General features: G+C 39.7%; 1 protein-coding gene and 1 long non-coding RNA gene across 3 annotated transcripts in view; one reads left to right on the plus strand and one right to left on the minus strand.

Moving 5' to 3' along the window:
• Positions 1 to 13,897, plus strand: part of LOC125238325 (G protein-coupled receptor kinase 2) — a 129,708-nt gene that overhangs the window by 13,406 nt on the left and 102,405 nt on the right. The window lies entirely within an intron of this gene.
• On the minus strand, positions 7,216 to 12,076 carry LOC125238326. Its single transcript, XR_007178429.1, has 3 exons — positions 11,800 to 12,076; positions 9,586 to 9,589; positions 7,216 to 7,422 (listed from the first exon to the last, which is right to left on the minus strand). It is a non-coding gene; the product is annotated as an uncharacterized LOC125238326 (long non-coding RNA).

Raw genomic sequence — 13,897 nt, forward strand, 5'->3', positions numbered from 1 at the left:
CAGGCATACGGTCTTATATATATAGCCTGTCAACCAAATTTTGGCAGTAGCAATGTACATCAAACTAAAGTATGGTATCCCTATGAAACGAACAAAAACCAGCAATGTACGTCGAACAGCAACAGATTTTTTTTTTCAAGGGGCTCGCTCCTTCCTTACGAATTAGATAATGTATTGAAAAGGGACGGATATGTGCTAGTTATTTCTCTTTTTGGTAGGTCGGAGATTTCCACAGATAAGATACAAATGACACGCGAACTTCCACCGTTTTTCAAAACTAGTGTTGCTAGCCCGCGAATTTTCTAATTTGCCGCCTTTTTCTAGTGACAAGATTTGGTTGACGGTCTATAGCTGCAACCCCACTGATTTCTAACCTCTCCCTATATCTGGAGAACGGCTAAACCGATTTCGACGGTCGAAGTGTCTTTGTATAGAGGGAGCGGAGAGACGTGTGGGAAAAATATGGAATCTGGTCTGCGACTCTTGGGTCAAAAAATGTTGGACGGCCTGGCTAAACGGGGGGAGATATTGGGGGGTGCTCGACCAAATGTCATAGAGGACCCTGGGCAGTTTTTGAGGCCGCCATTTTTTTTTCAAAATGGCCGACTTGTTTTTTGTCGATTTTTCAAGTTTATCCTAGAGTGCTCAAATTTTGGTCATAGAATCTCTCTAGGGTCTAGATTAGAATGATATAAAAAAATTTGAAAAATGCTACAAATGGGAAAAAAAATTCCACTTTTTTTGTATGGCAACTTTTAAACCGTAAGAGATAGCCGGGGGGTGCTCGATCAAATGTCATACAGGAGCCCGAGTAGAAAAAAGTTGCATCAAAAAATTCAAAATGGCCGACTTTTTTTTTCAAGTTGGTCCGAGCGCGCTGAAATTTTACATGCGGAGAGGTATGGGCCCTTAGAATACAAATGTCAAAAAAATTTTTTCGAAAATCCAAGATGGCCGCCGTTATGGCAAAATAATTTTTTCAAGTATTTTCGCGAGCCCAAAGGGCGAGCTTCAGGGTGGGAGGCCGAAGGCCGACCCCGCGGAGGGCCGCAGGAACGGGGCTCACCTTTAGGCTCCCACCCGGGCCAAATCCAAGTAATTTCACTGCGGGCATAAAGTGCTCCCATACAATTTCCTTACAAAAGTGTCTTAAACAAGCGTAACCGGCGGGCCGAAGGCCCAACGGTAGAGCTTCGGAGCCGAGCGAAGGCCTAAGGCAGAGCTCCGCGTAGGGCCTAAGGCCCGGAGCGTCCCTGATGGACTCGCCGGCGGTCCGGGAAGTTGGAAAAATACTTTCCAACTAAAATATTGATCCTAGCGAAAAATATTAAAGAACCTTTCTTGTAGGAAATATTATGAAGATTAATTCTGTGAAACATTAGTTTTGGCTGTGAGCCACCGATTTCGAGTTATTAACAAAAAACGGCCCATGCCAAATCTATTCAAAAATACTTTCCAACTAAAATATTGATTCTAGCGAAAAATGTTATAGAACCTTTCTTGTAGGAAATATTATTTAGATTAATTCTGTATAACATTATTTTTGGCTGTGAGCCACCGATTTCGAGTTATTAACAAAAAACTGCCCATGAAATCTATTTAAAAATACTTTCCAACTAAAATATTGATCCTGGCGAAAAATCTTATAGAACCTTTCTTGTAGGAAATATCGACTCTTTTATTTTAACCCTAGAATCCATTCGCTAGTTCGTGTTGCAATTCCACACTCGGTTAAAATACAACTTTGCTCCCTTGTATAACAAATAACTATTGCTTGTTTTTAATTATTGCACTGTCAGGAAAATCTAGTTAGTTTATAAATCGCGTGTAATGTCTAATCGGCTAGGAAAACCTTGTTTTTATACCGCGACCTTGATTTACTAGGGGGCCGGTCTCTCTTACCAACGTCATACTATGTTCAATGATTTTGAAACTAAGGATAAATTTATAGAAAATGGCGCGAAATTAAAATGTTGTATGGGACGATAAACAGTATAAATATTCACGATTTTTTTTTATATACTACGTCGGTGGCAAACAAGCATACGGCCCGCCTGATGTAAAGCGGTCACCGTAACCTATGGACGCCTGCAACTCAAACAGTGTCACATGCGCGTTGCCACCCCATTAGAAACTTGTACATTCCCTTTTTAACGCTTTGGGGCTAAAAGTATTGTATAACTAAAATATTGATCCTAGCGAAAAATCTTATAGAACCTTTCTTGTAGAAAATATTATGTAGATTAATTCTGTCTAACATTATTTTTGGCTGTGAGCCACCGTTTTTGAGTTATCAACAAGAAACGGCTCAAATATCTATTTAAAAATACTTTCCAACTAAAAAATTGATCCTAGCGAAAAATATTATAGAACCTTTCTTGTAGGAAATATTATGAAGATTAATTCTGTGTAACATTAGTTTTGGCTGTGAGCCACCGATTTCGAGTTATTAACAAAAAACGGCCCATGAAATCTATTTAAAAATAATTTCCAACTAAAATATTGATTCTAGCGAAAAATGTTATAGAACCCTTCTTGTAGGAAATATTATGTAGATTAATTTTGTGTAACATTAGTTTTGTCTGTGAGCCACCGATTTCGAGTTATTAACAAAAAACGGCCCATGTAATCTATTTAAAAATACTTTCCAACTAAAATATTGATTCTAGCGAAAAATGTTATAGAACCTTTCTTGTGGGAAATATTATGTAGATTAATTCTGTTTAACATTATTTTTGGCTGTGAGCCACCGAATTCGAGTTATAAACAAAAAACTGCCCATGAAATGTATTTAAAAATACTTTCCAACTAAAATATTGATTCTAGCGAAAAAACGTATAGAACCTTTCTTGTAGGAAATATTATGGAGATTAATTCTGTCTAACATTAGTTTTGTCTGTGAGCCACCGATTTCGAGTTATTAACAAAAAACGGCCCATGTAATCTATTTAAAAATACTTTCCAACTAAAATATTGATTCTAGCGAAAAATGTTATAGAACCTTTCTTGTGGGAAATATTATGTAGATTAATTCTGTTTAACATTATTTTTGGCTGTGAGCCACCGAATTCGAGTTATAAACAAAAAACTGCCCATGAAATGTATTTAAAAATACTTTCCAACTAAAATATTGATTCTAGCGAAAAAACGTATAGAACCTTTCTTGTAGGAAATATTATGGAGATTAATTCTGTCTAACATTATTTTTGGCTGTGAGCCACCGTTTTTGAGTTATCAACAAAAAACGGCCCAAATATCTATTTAAAAATACTTTCCAACTAAAAAATTGATCCTAGCGAAAAAAGTTATATAACCTTTCTTATAGGAAATTTTATGTAGATATTTTCTGTTTAACATAATTTTTTGCTGTGGGCCACCGTTTACGAGGTATTGACGAAAAACGGAGCATGTAATCGATTAAAAAAAACTTTCTTACTAAATTATCCATTTATATATTGATCCTACCGAAAAAACGTACATAACCTTTCTTGTAGGAAATTTTATGTAGATATTTTCTGTTTAACATATTTTTTTGCTGTGGGCCACCGTTTACGAGTTATTTACGAAAAACTAAAAAATTGACTTTCAAGATCGAATGACAGGGTACGGACCCCACCTCATGTCATGGCATTATTTTTCCATGGCTATTTAGACCCTCATCTTTCACTGGTAAAAATGACAGACTGCCTCAAGAACCTTTTTTGGAATTATTTTTTTTACCACTTTGTACCGTTCTGGCACGGTGAAGGACCCGGCCAAATGATCTGGCATAAATACTATGCGACTTCTAAGGAACTCTATTTTCACTTTTTAATAATTCCAGGTTGCCTCAAACACCTTTTTTGGGCCTCAAAAAATTAAATCTTTAAAAATTCATAGCTCGATAAAGCCCCGCTCCCCAGCTGCCAGACTTGCAGACCTGATGTTGGCTATGATCAGAGAAGCATCTGAGCACCTTTCCAGGTTGCCTCAAGGACCTACTCCAAAATCCTGCCAGCTCTCCGTCTATTACGTCGTTTTCCACAGACTTTCGAACGGCGAATTCGAGCGCTCGAAATTCTAAAATCGGTCCCCAGTTTGATTTCGTAATGCCATCGTTTTCTGAAGCAGCGATGTAGTCGGATCTTTACACTGAATAAGCTCTGCCCAAGCTCTGCCACTGAAAACGTCATCAATACGTTACCGTCATGTTTATACGTCAGTGACCACTACTCGCGCGGCCGCCGACCCCGCTCCACTCCGCCACATGAACCAGCCTCCACCCTGACCCCTACGCTCCTAACACGTACAAGAAGCCAAGAGTCGACGTATAACGGCTTTGGTGGACTTTGATTGGGCGCGGACTAGGCCATAACATTTTTATAGCGCGGTTTGGTCTCGTAAAAGCGGGCGTTCGAACAACCGTATTCTATTTTAAGTGCAATTACTATTTCGCGTATCTGATGCTTATTTTAGTAACTCACATAAAACTGTTTATCGCGATTACTTTACTATCTTTCCGCAATCGTAATGGGAATGGAATAAAAGATCTGTCGAATAAGTATGTACCTATGCCAGTTATGCCACCTATGGTGTGTTCATAAAAAAGACAATATACTCGTAATATTCCTCGCATTGTCATGTTTCCAATCCGCCACGTTTCGCTATGAATCTAATACAATTTATTTACTTATTGTTTGAATGTGAGTGCATGGGTTACGGTTATAATGATGGTAGGGTTAGTATTTTGTGACATCGCAATCTGCCAGTATTTGGCGAATTGCAATGCACAATACTCTTGACTCTCAATATGCATGTCTATAAACTAATTAAATATAAAAGTAAATATCGCAATGTCAGGTTTGAAATTCATAATAAGAAAATAAAAATTGTACGGAAAACAATAATGATGGGTAAATGTCATGCATACAGAAAAGTGGCTATGACTGCGAGTGTTTGGTAACTAAGGGAGGTTTGTTTATCGGACTGTGTTTAGTAATATTGACAGCAAATATACAAATATTTATTAGTTTGCGTGCACGATTCGACTACTATTTGCTACTCACGACCTTTCAGTTCGTGAGTGGATCGCAAATGGCGCAATCGGGCCAAAGGTTACGGAGGATTAGAAAATATATTTACTTTAATTAAAATAATACATGAGAACGTCGGTAAGCTAGCGGTAAAAAATGCGACCCGAAGGATTTGAACCACAGTAAACTTCACCCAATAATATTGTAAGACGTCACGGCATATCTCGTTTTGATTGTTTCGCTGCATGGATTAATGCCATTAAAGCCTTATCCCTCTTTGAGTTGAAAGGACACATGGCAATTGTTTGCCGTCAAGCTTTAGGAATGTAAAGCATAGTTAATTTAGAATTGGTACGCGATGGGAGGAATTTAATTTTTAAATGAAAAGAAAAAGTAAACAATATTTTTTATTGCAGAATATAAAAGATCGTTTATTAATTTATAGCGTGTCATATATATTTCAATAATTCAGTATGTTTATGCACAAAATTACGGACTTTTCTGAAAATAGTATTCATCATCCTCTGAACAAGATTTTCATCCATCTTTTTTGTCTGTTGATTCCGTGTGGACCGCAAGGAGTGGATATTTTGAATTATTTTGCCACTATTATTTAATTGTCCTTTAATGAAATAATGATTTGGGCAATAATTATTGCCTAGTAGTTTTCTGGAAATTCAACAATTTAGCAATCATTGACCCAGACCAAGAGGATTTTTCACGTATTTGTTCACAGTGCATTTTCGCCGGTCAACGTCCATCATCAATAACTTACAAACGCAAAAAGTTAGATCAACCAAATTTCTAATATAGAGTTATCAACGTATTAAAATTAAGATGTGATTATCAGTTTTTTTTTAATTTTTAAATATATTTTTTTTATTCGTCGCTAAACGCGTGCCAATACTATGTTAACTATGCTTTACAATTGTACACCCAGCGTGGCACTGCATGGCCAATTTGACTAACATCATTATTGGTGCGAACAGTTTCGCCGGTGATCATCAAGGTGAACGGTCGCGAGAGGATGCGCGCGTGTGGCGCAACCGGGTCACAGGCGAAGGGTCCTCGCATTAGGTACTGGGTGCCAATGATGCCATTAATACTGCCGCCAGCTATCCTTATTTATTGGCAAACGGTCTTCTTACACTTGCACGCATCCGAAGTATCCCGACTGTGAGATTCCTCAGAAGCTCGAGTAGCCGTTGCGACGAGCTCTACTGAACTGGGAGGGGAACTGCAGACATCGTGGCATGGCTATTTTTGTTTTTAACCTCCGACGCAAAAACGAAGGGGCGTTTCCAATAAGTTTGACGTTTCTGTCTGTCTGTCCGTCTGTCTGTCTGTTTGTCTGTCTGTCTGTGTGTGTGTCTGTCTGTGGCATCGTAGCTCCCGAACGGATGAACCGATTTAGATTTAGTTTTTTTTGTCTGAAAACTGAGTTAGTCGGGAGTGTTCTTAGCCATGTTTCATGAAAATCGGTCTACTATGTCGCAGTCGGGGGTTTTTTCAAAATTTTAATTTTGTGGTTAGGTTATCAAAAATCAGTTTTACAGTTGCCAACATACACCCTGTTTTTATTGAATTCCGTTAACTTAAAGGGAAGATTCTTTAGTTCAAATACAATCAATTTCTCTAAAAAACTAACCTCTTAACTCTCACGGTTATCGAATTATCAAAAAAATTAATTTAAGTACTGAACACGTGTGTGGCATACCTTACCACTTCCTAATGTTATTTGTTTTGACATGTGCCGTCAAACACTTGACAATGACTTTGATGTTATGATTAAGGTCCTCTCACACTAATTAATGCATTTATAATGTAAGGGAACGAAAAAAATTTTTTTTCGAATTTAACAGAAAGCGGTGGTCCTGGTGATGAACCTAACTTCGTGTCGAATTTAACAGAAAACAATATAAACACGGTGTATATATCAAAGCTGCAGAAGTACCTACTCAAAAATAAATGGTAGTTCATGGTAAAATGAATGATTCTTTATTGAATAATGGTTGTTGTTCAGGTTGTCAGCAGTTTATAGCTGAAGCAGTAAACTTTTATGCGCACTTGCAGCGCGACACAGCTCGTACTCTCAAAACATACTTGTCTCGAGTTTTAAAACTTTACCTACTCCGTAAACCAGCTGCATGGAACTGTTGCAAGTCTCTCCAAATACAATTTGAACATACATACCTACTGTAGGGGATTATTTTACTTCGATATCTTTAAATTATATATGTGGACTGTATTCGATTAATTTTATAGCTTAACGACACGAACGACACGACAAGAAATTAGGGAATTTAAGATAGGCTGGGTCAATTGTGGGAAGCACTCACCTTGTTCGGCTGTAGGCGACGATGCAGCAGTCGGCGGTGGCTGGCCAGGCTCCTCGAATCTCGGCTCGTCCCTTTGAGTAATTATGTTAACTAGAGAGGGCACCTCAACTTGATTTTGTGTAACAACACTTAGAGCTGATCAGCACACACGCGCTTAGTCTGTGCCGAACGGCTGTGGTAGATTGACGTATCGCAATGAAAAATATTTCGTCTAAATAATGCCGTCATGTGTAGTGAGGTACTGCACAGACTGCTCAGGAAAATCTAACAAAAGCTAAGGAGTGACTTTTCATCTTCTTCTTCCATCCCTGTTCCCGTTATTTGGGGTCGGGCCTCCTCACATATTTGCGCCAAGAGATTCTATCTTGGGTTGTCGATTCCGGCAATTGGGCTTTCTTGAGGTCTCCTTTTATCTTAGACCACCAGGTCGATGGTTTGCGGCCGTTGCCTCTGTTTTGTTCCGGCAGGTTTAGCGCGATTTGAACGACGTGCTCGTTGTTGCGTCTTTTAACATGTCCGTACCATCTCAAGCGGGCTTCGGTGATTTTTTCAGTAATTGGTGCAACTTTAAAGGTCCCTCGAATAAATTCGTTTCGAATTTTGTCAAGCCGTGTTACACCTCCCGCCCACCTCAGCATCTTCATCTCGTTTACGTGGATCTTCTGTTCGTGTGTCTTTTTAGTTGTCCAACACTCGGAACCATACAGTAGCGCAGGACGAACCGCTGTCTTATACACTTTCCCTTTGATCTTTATTGGTACTCGCGGATCGCAAAGCACTCCCGTAAGTGACCGCCATTTTTGCCAGGCGACGTTTATGCGGTGTGATACATCTGCATCTATTTTGGCATCAGTTGTGAGCATTGAGCCTAAGTACTTGAATTTGCTCACACTGGGGATAGGCGCTGATCCCACTGTAAGTGTTTCCGGCGTCGTATCTCCCCCAAAAGGACATTTCAGGTACTCGGTCTTGCTTCTACTCACTCGTAGGCCAAATTTTTCGAGCGCGGATGTCCAGGTGTTTAGTTTTTCCTGTAGGTCAACTGAAGTGTTCGCTGCCAAGATAATATCGTCAGCATAAAGAATAGTCCATGGCAACGGCGATGGTATATCTTTGGTAAGATAGTCCATGACTATGTTAAACAACAGGGGACTCAGTGCGGAACCCTGATGGACGCCTACTTTGACCTCGAATGCTTCGCTTAGACCCGCAAGACTGCGAACTCTTGTGCTGGCATTCTTATACATGTCTTGAATCAGCCGTATGTACTGTTCTGGTATTCCCTGAGCGCGAAGAGCCTGCCACACTAGCCTTCGTGGTACACGATCGAAGGCTTTTTCGAGGTCAATGAATGTTAAATGTAGGTCTTCCTTGTTTATCATATGCTTTTCCATCAGGATTCTTATCGCCTGTATGGCATCAGTGGTGGATTTGGATGTCGTAAAACCAAACTGATTTGCTGATATACTGGAGAGACTTGTGAGACGTTTATTTATAAGTCGTTCCCAAACCTTAAGGGTGTGTGAGGTTAACTTTATGCCCCTGTAATTTTCACACATTGCTACATCACCTTTATTCTTATAAAAAGGGAGTAGGTAGCTTTGCCGCCATGACTCGGGGATGGACTCTGCTCTTAAAATAATGTTGAATAATTTTGTAAGCCACACTACTCCTAATGAGCCCAGGCGTTTCCAAAGGTCGGCTGGAATTTCATCTGGTCCAAGTGCTTTCCGATTCTTCATTTTATCGATCGCTTCTTTAACTTCTTCCGGATGAATATTCAATATAGGACCGTGGATAGGTTCTAAAGATAGAAGATTTTCGCTCGGGAATTCCTCATTTAAGAGCTGTTTGTAGTATTGGTGCCATCTGTTTCTAATTTCTAAGTTATCTGTTAGCAATTTATGGTCGCTACTCTTTATATATTTATTAGTTTTGATATCCTTAGTAGTTCTGTCTCTGTATTTTGCTATTTTTAGGACTTCCTGTTCATTTTTAGCGTTTTCTAAATTACTATAAAAGGTTTGATTTGCCTCTGCTCTCTCTAGTGCCACACACCTTTTGGCTTGCTTCTTTGCCTCTAGGTATTTATCTTTGTCTTCATTCGATTGCGAGTGCTGCCATTCTTTGAACTCTTTCTTTTTGTTTGCCAAAGTCGCTTTTACTTTTTCGTTCCACCAGCTGGGGTCCTTTTCGTTACTAAGTAATCCTTTGGAAACTCCGAGAATTTCGACTGACCTTGCTCGGCACTCTTTTTCGAACTTAGACCACATGGTTTCCGCGTCTTCATACTCTACTCCAGTGTCAGCTTTGAGATACTCTGTTAGATTGGTTACGAGTGAGTCTCCTTTTGGACCATATAACTCCTTCCACTTAGTCCTGGGTGTTCTATCCACGGCGGTTTTTATTCGGGCGGGCAAATCAAAGACGGCGACAAGTATGCGATGTTGTGCGGTAAGATCTTCGCCCGGTATGACTTTGCAGTCTTTGAACCTTTGTTTAACGGACATGTCCGAAATGATGAAATCTATTTGAGACATTCGGCCCGCGCACTTATAGGTAATGAGGTGTTCTAATTTCTTCTTGAAATTTGTGTTTATCAAGGTCAAAGAGTGTCTTGTTGCAAAGTCCAGGATTGACTCACCCTGCTTGTTTACTTCACCCATCCCAAACCCACCGTGTGCAGCATCGTGAGTACAACTTTTGGTCCCAACATGGCCGTTTAGATCACCTCCAATAATTTTGTATTCATTAGTGGGTATGCCATTGACTATTAGGTCGTCGAAGTCGTCCCAGAAGGCGATCTTTTCAGCTTCACTACAACCTGTCTGGGGTGCATAGGCCGATATGATGTTCAGTACTTGTTGGTTTTCCATGGCTAATTTTACCGAAATGAGGCGGTCGCTCTTCCGGGTGACATTTATTATGCGAGGCTTAAAATGCTTATCTAAAACTATTGCCACACCGTTCCTTTTGCTATCTATTCCATAGTATATGACCTGGTAGCCATTACCAATTTCCTTGGATTTTAAGCCTTTCCATTTCGTTTCTTGAAGGCAGCATATGTGTATATTCCTTCTTTTTAAGATGTTACTTAGTTCCTGGCTTCTTCCAGTAAGAGACCCCAAGTTCCAAGTTGCGAGTCTTACTCTTCCTAAGTTCGAATGCGAATGTTTGTTCTTGTCGGTAGATCCGTCGCTTGGGGGGTACGCCCTAGTATTTTTGTATATCGCATTCTTCGCATCTGCGTCGCTTACGGGGTACGCCCTAGTAGTATTGCCGTTATTCATATTCTTGTGCATCATATGGAGTGACTTTTCATACGTAGGTTTACTGCATTTTTGTTTAAACACGCTTACTTTTAAAAAAATGTATCAATATAAACTCATGCCGAAGCGCCATGTTGCGGCGGCCATGTTTCGTTGAAACCAAAGAGTAAAAAATGCAACAAAAGCAGACGTGACAATATCGCAAGTTAGTTCAAGTTTCCTATCATACATTAAATTATATATATTTATCGACGCAAAAAAGGTTATTTAATTATTATTGTCAGAATTGCACAGTTTTCCGACATGTCGGTCTATAACAGATTCTCAATAAGTACGCGTGTCGAATTTCATGTGAGTATGTAAATGTAAGTGCAGTACCTAACCTGCCTGAATGAATTTGGGTAGGTAGACGGTCAAGCAAATTATGAGAGTATAAAAACGCGCGAAATTCAAATTTTCTATGGGACGATAAACCCGCGCCCATACATACATGGATGTAGATAAAGTTATATGTGGATAATTAGGCATAAAAACACTCATGTTATCTTATTAACACAACAAAAACAACACTCATCTTTTAATGCCTACCATTATGCAAATGTCACATAAATAACTAATATCCAGTTGCGGCTACGTGTACACATGTACGCTCAGTCCGTATACAGCTTTAAAAAATGTGGGCATTTGAAAAAATTGGAACTCACAGAGTTGTTAAAAAAAAGTTAAATCGCTGTCGGTTTTGCAACGATAATTAAGCATGGAATTTCAATAAAAACATCGTGAATTATACTAAGCTATAATCTAAATTCAGAACGTGAAAAAAGGTTAAGTTTTAAATACAGATTTCAAGCTTGATTATCATTACAAAACTAACAGCGATTTATGTTTTTTGTTAACAACTCACGCTAATTGAAAGTCATAAATTAAAAAATGCCCATGTAAACCCATGTCACTTCTATACTACGACTTCTAATCTATGCACTCTATGCAGGGCTCATCATCGCGACCGAAAGGTCGTAAGCGCCGAGTAAAATCGTAGCGCTTGCGACGTTACGGAAGCAGGCCATTGGTTCACACCCCGCCCCCTCGCCCCGCCTTCAGCTTACAGGCTGTGACACGTTCGTTGTTTGCTATAGCTCCTCTATACGAAGTAATAATTACTCAATGGCTCGTCCAGACTTACCTTGAATCCGAGTTACCTTAACCAGCTCAGACACCGAAAATGGAACAGGCGACGTGCTTCTTCAATCGATCAGCCTTCCACAAACTCACACACGATTTTTCACGAGTATATTATATTTTACTTTAATTTCGAAAAGGTTAGCGCGACATGCTCCTCGAGACGACACGGGAAAAGAGGAAGTGAATCGACGGTTATATTTTTTTTTTTACTTTTTTGCATAATGTTGCCAGGCGAAATTATTTTTAATATATTTTTAAAGCTACAATCCTTAACACCTACCATGAAACTCTAATACCTACCTCTAATAAAATTCAATCGGATCTGTAACTTTTGTTACTTTTTTTTATTATTTATGGCCTGTTCTCCTGTTCTTCGCCGCTCGTTATTGCTTAGTGCATGCTCCCGCCGTATTCTTTTATATGTATAAAAGTGATGAGACAGTAGTATACAAATCGATCAAGATTCAATATTAAGCTTGATAAAGTACGAGTAGAGTAATAGTGTGAGATTTGTACATCCAGAAACAAATATATGTAGTCATTCCTTTATGGGAATGTGACCCTTCACCAGCTTCACAGTTTGCTTTTACATTTTAAGGTTTACGACTTTTATTTACTACGTACTTATTTATTTAATATTTGTCCTGAACCTGTTTCCTTTCTCAGCTTGCCAAATATTATTCTAAAACTAATTTTCACCCACTTTGTACCCAGTGTCGTTCTATCAAACTAGGCACGTGCCAGGCGCATTCAGAAGAGCGAATCTAGTTTACCCCCGAGACCTATACAATGTCTGCTGGAGCATTATTCTTGAGCGAAACCCGCGATTACCATCACAAAACCCTCCTTCACAATATATACGCCTGCTGACTTCATTGCTTACCGAACATTAGCCTCGAGTGACAGAATAACTGAACGCCGGTCAAGATTCTGACATGTGCGGTTTGAGTAGATGCGTGAGCGCGGTGTCCCTGTTCTGTACTCGTAAGGGACCGGCCACATCAGAGCGTCGCGTGTCTCGGGGCGCGCAACGGACGTCCGCGCCACGCCACCTGAGTGTAATTCAAAAAAACCGGCCAAGAGCGTGTCGGGCCACGCTCAGTGTAGGGTTCCGTAGTTTTCCTTATTTTTCTCAAAAACTACTAAACCTATCAAGTTCAAAACAATTTTCCTAGAAAGTCTTTATAGAGTTCTACTTTTGTGATTTTTTTCATAATTTTTAAATATATGGTTCAAAAGTTAGAGGGGGGACGCACTTTTTTTCCTTTAGGAGCGATTATTTCCGAAACTATTAATATTATCAAAAAACGATCTTAGTAAACCCTTATTCATTTTTCAATACCTATCCAACAATATGTCACACGTTGGGGTTGGAATGAAAAAAATATCAGCCCCCACTTTACATGTTGGGGGGGTACCCTAATAAAACATTTTTTTCCATTTTTTATTTTTGCACTTTGTTGGCGTGATTAATATACATATTGGTACCAAATTTCAGCTTTATAGTGCTAACGGTTACTGAGATTATCCGCGGACGGACGGACGGACGGACGGACGGACGGACGGACAGACAGACATGGCGAAACTATAAGGGTTCCTAGTTGACTACGGAACCCTAAAAACGTCTCCTCAGTACATTTTGTATAGGAAGGACGTAAGACGCGCCGCCAGGCGTGGCGCGGACGTCCGTTGCGCGCCCCGAGACACGCAACGCTTAAGTGGGAACGCTGGCTAAGGCAAATACAAACATGAGTCCGAGACACATCGATCAGCTATTAGCCGGATTTGTGTATGAGAAACCACTCATTAGTATGTATTACTAGTAAGATACGTATTACGCATTAGAATGCTGAAGGAAGCTGCTCATTATGTAAGAAATTCCAAGGAAGGTTGTGCTAGGCCAAAAGTCGGTAAGTGTGGGAACGTCCAGGCTAGAAAAAGCCGGAGCCTATTGCGGAATACCTACCAAATTGAAGGGCCTTTCTGAATATACAACGCTCTTAAGATAGCCGCGCACAGCGGACGCGCGGACAGAAGGTCCACAACTAGAAATAGCCGAATATCGTTGTTGAGTAAGTCCATTATGGAATAACTA

Source organism: Leguminivora glycinivorella, chromosome 23, assembly GCF_023078275.1.
Source record: "Leguminivora glycinivorella isolate SPB_JAAS2020 chromosome 23, LegGlyc_1.1, whole genome shotgun sequence".
Classification (NCBI taxonomy): domain Eukaryota; kingdom Metazoa; phylum Arthropoda; class Insecta; order Lepidoptera; family Tortricidae; genus Leguminivora; species Leguminivora glycinivorella.